Raw genomic sequence first — 6832 nt, forward strand, 5'->3', positions numbered from 1 at the left:
TGAGTGATTTCACGAGCAATAGGACCTTACAGTGCTTTTTCTATTGGGTGTTAGTGAAAATCAGCATTTTTCGTATGTTGCTTAGTTGTTGTATGATATAGTAATGACTTTCCTGCGTTTGTGTTACAGGTGGAAACATTTGGAGCAATGACAAAAACAGAAAAAATAGCGTTTATCCTTGAACAAGTATGATAATTTGATTAGGACAAGTATAATTTCAACAGATTAAGTGTTATCCTCTGTATGCACTAACTGACTTGCTGAAACTCAAAACCAGGTTCGTCTGTGTTTAGACCGCCAGGATTATGTGCGTGCTCAAATTCTCTCAAGGAAGATCAACCTAAGAGTTTTTGACGCTGATACCTCAAAGGAAAAGAAAAAGCCCAAGGAAGGCGATAACGTAGTTGAAGAGGCCCCTGTTGATATACCTTCATTGCTAGAATTGAAGCACATATACTATGAACTTATGATAAGGTACACAAATCTCTGTTTTTCCCAGGACCTCACTCATACCCTGACAAATACATTGCGTTTGAAAGAGGTTGTGATCTGAATCATACCTGCAGTGAAAAGGATTGGTCTAGATGCCCTAACCTAATAGGCTTAAGTTTCTGATCACTTAGTGCAAAAATAAATACAATAGACCTACTATCATAACACACATTAGCAGCACTTTATTACCATGCGAACTGCAAAATTTACTACCATTTATACCTTTAAGATGATATAGTGCCCTTAAAGATGTGTGTGTAAATTCAAGTCGGAAATCAACTACACGCCACTATTCAATTGTATGCAACTAAGGCCTTCACATTAATGCCGAATTTATTATCATTTATACCAATTTTAAATGCGAAGAAACCAGACGTGTTGTTGATGCACTCAAAACCTCAAAACCTCTAAGTTTTATTCTCATATCACATTTCAATCATCTCTTGGTTGCGGCGTGATGCAATTAATATACGTGAACGCCTATGATTTATTGCCTGTTGAATAATTGGATTTCTTGATCAGTCTTTTATGGGTTTAGGTGTTCATTTTTTTTCCTGTTAACGCAATGTGATTCACTGGAATTTAGAGCGGGTGTAATTTGCATGGGGAAATAATGCCAGAGTTGAGGAGTGGAGTTAGGCAAGCTAGATTAAGATCCCAAAAACTTGATGATATTCAGCCTTCTGATTAAGCAGAAAATTAGTCCAGCCTACTCAGAACAGAAGAAGGGGTGGTGGTGTTGGAAGAGGAAGGGGTGGCAATGCTACAGCTGTGAGGAGAGGGTTTCAAAGAACACCAAGAGAAGACCCATGGCCGGCAGAGGGGGAGTAGGGCTGGTTGGTCTAGATCGAACCACGAGATTCCTCATGAAGTTCTTCCGAAGTTGTCTTTGGAGGTGCGTGAAGGACCAGCTTTGAATCTAGCAGAGGTAGTAGGAGATAAAGACCAAGTAGTGGAAGGGAGGAGTGCTGAGAAATTAGTGAAGCGATGAAGAAGACCCAACCAAGTACCTCTCGTTCTCGAAAAAGGTATACATTTACTTTTTATCTTTTTGGTAGTTGTTTTTTCTTAGCTACTATTCATTATACTACCAATGAAATAAACTAATTGTTTGGGTTATGTTGATATGGGTCTTTAGTTATTTACTATTTTAATGGCATTGTGAACTGTCGGAGTTTTATTTGTGTTAAGCAGGAGTTGCAAGATAGAATGTTGAAGGCAAATGAATCCCCCGAAAAGTTGATTTATGTACAAAAGGAGATTGTGAATTTTCTTAGGGAGATGGTTTTGTTGGAGAATTACAGTGCACTAAACTACACTGGTACTTTTTTTTTGTTTATTACTAGGATTGAATTTGGTTAATTTATCTAAAAACTTAGCTTATGAATCAAAACACAAATGACCAGATTACACTCTCATGCACCTTTTAGTTTGTTACCAGAATGTAATAATGATATTTAATACAATGAAATTCTCAGTTCTTTAGTATACACATAATATATTTAGTGTGGCTGTGTTCGGCCAGTTGTATAGGGTATCCAAGATTAACGAAAATGAGTATTTGATCTCTTTGAGTTAGGTCCAAAGCTGTGAAACAAATCACTTCCATCCAGATTGAACCAGTTGTTGAGGTTACCATAGCAGATCCTTGAGGCAGGTATTCTTTTACTCTTGAACAGTACCCCTCTTTTTGAACAATACCCCTCTATTCATAATATCACATCAGTTTGTATAAGGTAATGAATCTTTTTTTCCCCCTCTATATGTTTTTTCTTATGTGACAATCGAGAATCATCTTCTCTGCAATCATACATTTGATTCCAGTGTTCAAGGACGCTCGACGAAGCACTGCAATCACACATCAGTGCGGACATCTGGGTAACCCTTATTGAAACCTTTATTTTTATTTTTGTTATTGGTGTATTTCATTTCAGCAAACTCTTAATTCTCAACCAATGAATCAATTGGTCGTTGCCTTTATTTTCTCTGTCTGACACACTCTATTATTATTTAGAATCATCATTTGGAGAAATTTAGTTGATTGTCACCTTTGTAAATAATAGGCGAGGTGCTCATGTTGTTGTTGCTGTTATATTTTTTTTTTTTTTTTAATTATCGAACTCAGTTTCAATATATATGTGGTGCACTGTATATGGTTGTTTTGATAATACATAGTTTTTAATGTGGTGTTAAAATATATATATATAAACCTTATTCTAACAATTTGCCTTTCGCTTTGTAGCTCTTGGTGACCGTGCATTACTCAGATTTCTTTGCTGGAATGGTGTCAAAAAACCGCAGATGGTGCCAAAGGACTGGTGAGTTAAGGACCTATGCAAGCTCGATATTTATTTCTACAAGCGTGTTATAACGACCATCAAAACCAAGGGAAGAGTGTCAACCGATGTAATTGGAGAAGCTCTCAAAGCATATGCACTAAGGAGAATTCCAGGCTTTAGCAAGGGTGTCATCCAAGGTTGTGATGTTGCCAAGTGCCGATCATTAGTGGAGTCCATTATATGGTTGTTACCCATTGAAAAAGACAATGTATCCTGTAGTTTTCTGCTGAAAATGTTAAAAGCTGCAATCTTACTCAATTCTAGAGACATGGCAAGGAGAGAGCTGGTTAAGAGAATAGGCCAACAGTTAGATGAAGCTTCAGTTACTGATCTACTTATTCCAACCCCAGAAGGTGAGACAATAACGTATGATGTTGATGTAGTCCAGAGTATAGTGGAAGAATTTGTATTGCAGGAACAAAATCTATTTTATTTTTTTTCTTTACAGATACTCATATAGGCATAATAGAAATCAATGATGACTGGAATTTTTTTTTTCTTTACAAACATGGATGTACATAATGATTCCAGTCCTCCTCTACATTAGTGAGAGAATGCACGCATCTTTAGTTTGAAGCCGAAGCCACAATGATGTGGACGTTATTAGGGTTTGTAGTTACCTACCTAAAGTATTAAACAGAGCATATATATCAATAGGTAGAAACTCAACTGGCCTGAAACTTAAGCAGCCTGATTAAAAAAGTACTTTCGACCCAACATTAATATCATTTAACTAAGATGTCTCTATGATTTGATCACTTGGAGTTGAAACGAATCCACAACTCACCATGTTGAAAGTTTTCATTATTAGGCACTTCACTACACAAATAAACTACTTGCATTGTATATGACCAAACCACCAGGATTCAGATATGGGAACGGCATGTACATGTTTGTGAAGTGTCCAAATATATCCCCCTTTGAGTGGTACGTGACAAGTTCCTTACTGACAATATAATGACAGTTTGTAGAAAACAAATAATGACTTTGACCTGAAAATTCTATAGGCATCACTTCCACGCCTGGAGATGACTACTTAAGCATTCACATTCGGACCTTGGGAGATTGGACAACAAAACTTAGAAACAGATTTCAAGAGGTAATCATTTAAGCTGTATAGTTTGTTGCTTTATTGGTAATTTAGGAAACACAAAAAGTCTCATCAGAGGATACTGAAGATATTTGAGCTTCCTCCATGCAGGTTTGTGAAGTTCTAGCTTCTGAACCCAAAAAAGGTAGACTGGCAAGAGTAGAGACAACTGGGATGAAAGATTTCATTAAAGCACAAGCTAGGTGAGGCAACTTACCCACTTTCTTATTACTTGAAGATGGCTCAGGTCTGATATGTTTCTATGTGGTAAAAAGGTTCCCAAAAGTGTTGATTAGAGGACCATACGGGGCCCCTGCTGAAAACTACAAGAAGTACGACATTCTTTTGCTCATAGGCCTGGGGATTGATCCTCTGCCGACTGAAGAGATGCAGGTGATTAGATGTTCAGGATTGATGTCAAATACTTCCAAGCTTACAGTGGCAAAATTAGTTGACGGATATCTTACTGAAATTGCAAGGGACCCAAATCTTCCACTGTCAAAGTTTATTGACCTTGCTGAGATGGTATCAAGCTTCTCAGGGCCAGCTCATGACGGACTTTATCGTGCTATTGATATGTTTCTCAAGGAGCACCTAGGTGTAAGCAAGAGGGAGGAAAAGGACCTGCAAACTGATGGACTGCAAGAAGTTAACACCAGATGCTTGCATGCATACTGTGCAAAATGAGCGATTTCCTCTACAAGTTGTGGTGCAGGCCCTCTTTTTCCAGCAGGTTAGGGCAGCCACTTCTCCTGGGAGTTCTACACCTGATATTCCTGGTAACCTCAGTGCTCTACTACCCCGAGAAAATGGTGGTTCCCATGGGAGCTCACGGACTACAACAACCAACACAGAGGACGACTGGGATGCAGTTGCAACAGCAGAAACACTCAAGGCACTCAAGGGAGAGCTTGCTTCCCTTAGGTTGCTATATGTTGGAGTTCAGGGCTTTTGATTCTTGCTTATTTGACGCACATTGATTATACGACATTCAATTCCGTGTTTTTTCCACCTCCTTTTCTTATTGGTTTATATTGTTATCACTCTTTTCACTAACAATCAAAATTACTAACATTACTATACAGGTACTGAACATCTCACTTTTGATCGTTATCTATTCAACATCTCATCGAGCACTCATTTCTGCTACTGAAATGCATGTACCTCAATCTTCCATTTTTAATTTTTTAAACTTATATTATGCTCCCATACATATCAGTGTTGTATTGCTTTTTCTACTTTTTCCTGTTTTATTGATTAGTTTAAGTGTGTTTTAAAAGGTTACGTATATGAAGAACACAAAAGAAAATGGAAGGGTTGTGAAAACTGATAAGGTACTGGGTGTAAAAATATTTGTTTTCTTAGAACTGATAATACATATTTGAAGAGTTTAACTATTTAACTTTGCCAGTATAAATTCGTGCAACGCACGTGCATGATGCTAGTATCACTAAAGTTACCCATAGTGACTCGAGTTACACCACGGATTAGTTAAGGACTCGAGGGTATCATAATGACACAAACAAGTTCAATTTAAATGTCAGAAAACATTGGTAACTCTGTTGTAAAAGTTAGTGTAGATTGTAAAATATTAAATTTATGTGTGTTCATTTCATAATGACTCGAGTGGCGTAGCCACGGGTTAAATTCTAGTATCACTTAAGTCTACTGAGCAAAACCAAAAAGAAGGAAGAAACCAAACCCAATATTTATACACAAACTCAAAGACAAAAACACTTGCTTAAAGAATCATATGGGATTTTGGCAACAAGATACATCACTCATAGACTAGGACGTTCAGTGTATTTATTTGGAAGGAATATTCTCATGCTCAATGGCAAAAATACAACAATTATTTTCTTCAACTAAACTTTAAATTAGGTCAAGTAGAAACAAAAATTGCATGTGTTTTCTTGCATCATGATGTCTACTATAGTATTTTGGTATAGTATTCTTAATAATTAAGGCAGGGAACGGGTCGGATATGCCAATATCCAAATCCGAATTTTTTCATAGTATCCCAACTCAAATCCGAATTTTTTGCAAATATTTCTACTGAATCGGAATTTAAACCCCAAACCCGACTGGATAACTCTAAAAACGTGAAAAATTATCCAAAACACGTATTCGAATCCGAATCTGAACCCAAACTATCCGTATCTGTGTCTATTTCGACCCCCACTTACGTGGCAAACGTCCATTAGTAGGGGTCTCCACTTTATTCGTTTAATCGACACGACTAAAGCCCAATTTGCAATACTATAGATCAATGTATACACTCATTAACTCATATGTCTAAGGTTGAACCTTAGCCACATGGCTTACCACTTACGTACATTCATTTATGTTCAGATTCGTTTTTTATCAAAGAGATAAGTATCAATTGAGAGTTATATTCAATTACAAGAACTCGAACTACATTAATATTTGAGCTACAGAAAGTCTCTACTCTACCTATATAAATATCAAACTATTTTTTATAAAGAATTACGTTCTTGAGACTTGATCTCATCGATAATTTGGGTACGTAGGCAACCGAAAGGTACAGTCTCATTATTCTCTCGATCACTATCACTTTTCTCACTATTTTTCTACGTTATTCATCTTTTTTGTCACCACTTAGTAATTTGATCATTTTTTGTCGAAACAATATCCGACCCGAATTTAAATGCAGTTATAGAAATGTATCTTAACAATACATATTCGGGTTCCCTAATTCTTATAGACATAGTTATAAACGCACGTCTCTAGCAACACAAATCTTCTCCTTGACTCCTTAATTAGTAGGTGAAGTGGGTTCGATGGTAGTTAAGTTTCAATGAATGAAGAATAGATAATTATGTTCATAGTATCCGAGTATCATAACCTTTAAACGCATTATGACCAAATTACATTATTGATAGTTACATTA

The 6832-nt window shown here is 36.7% G+C and overlaps 1 long non-coding RNA gene and 1 pseudogene across 1 annotated transcript; both read left to right on the forward strand.

Annotated features, from left to right (window-relative positions):
* Positions 1–1269, forward strand: LOC147504282 (uncharacterized). Its single transcript, XR_015220377.1, has 3 exons — positions 1–186; positions 278–474; positions 1031–1269. It is a non-coding gene; the product is annotated as an uncharacterized LOC147504282 (long non-coding RNA).
* Positions 1270–1701: 432 nt separating this feature from the next.
* On the forward strand, positions 1702–5031 carry LOC147504283 (phototropic-responsive NPH3 family protein NPY2 pseudogene; annotated as a pseudogene).
* The last annotated feature ends 1801 nt before the right edge of the window (positions 5032–6832 follow it).

The sequence above is a fragment of the Coptis chinensis genome, chromosome 4 (genome assembly GCF_015680905.1).
Source record: "Coptis chinensis isolate HL-2020 chromosome 4, ASM1568090v1, whole genome shotgun sequence".
Taxonomy (NCBI): Eukaryota; Viridiplantae; Streptophyta; class Magnoliopsida; order Ranunculales; family Ranunculaceae; genus Coptis; species Coptis chinensis.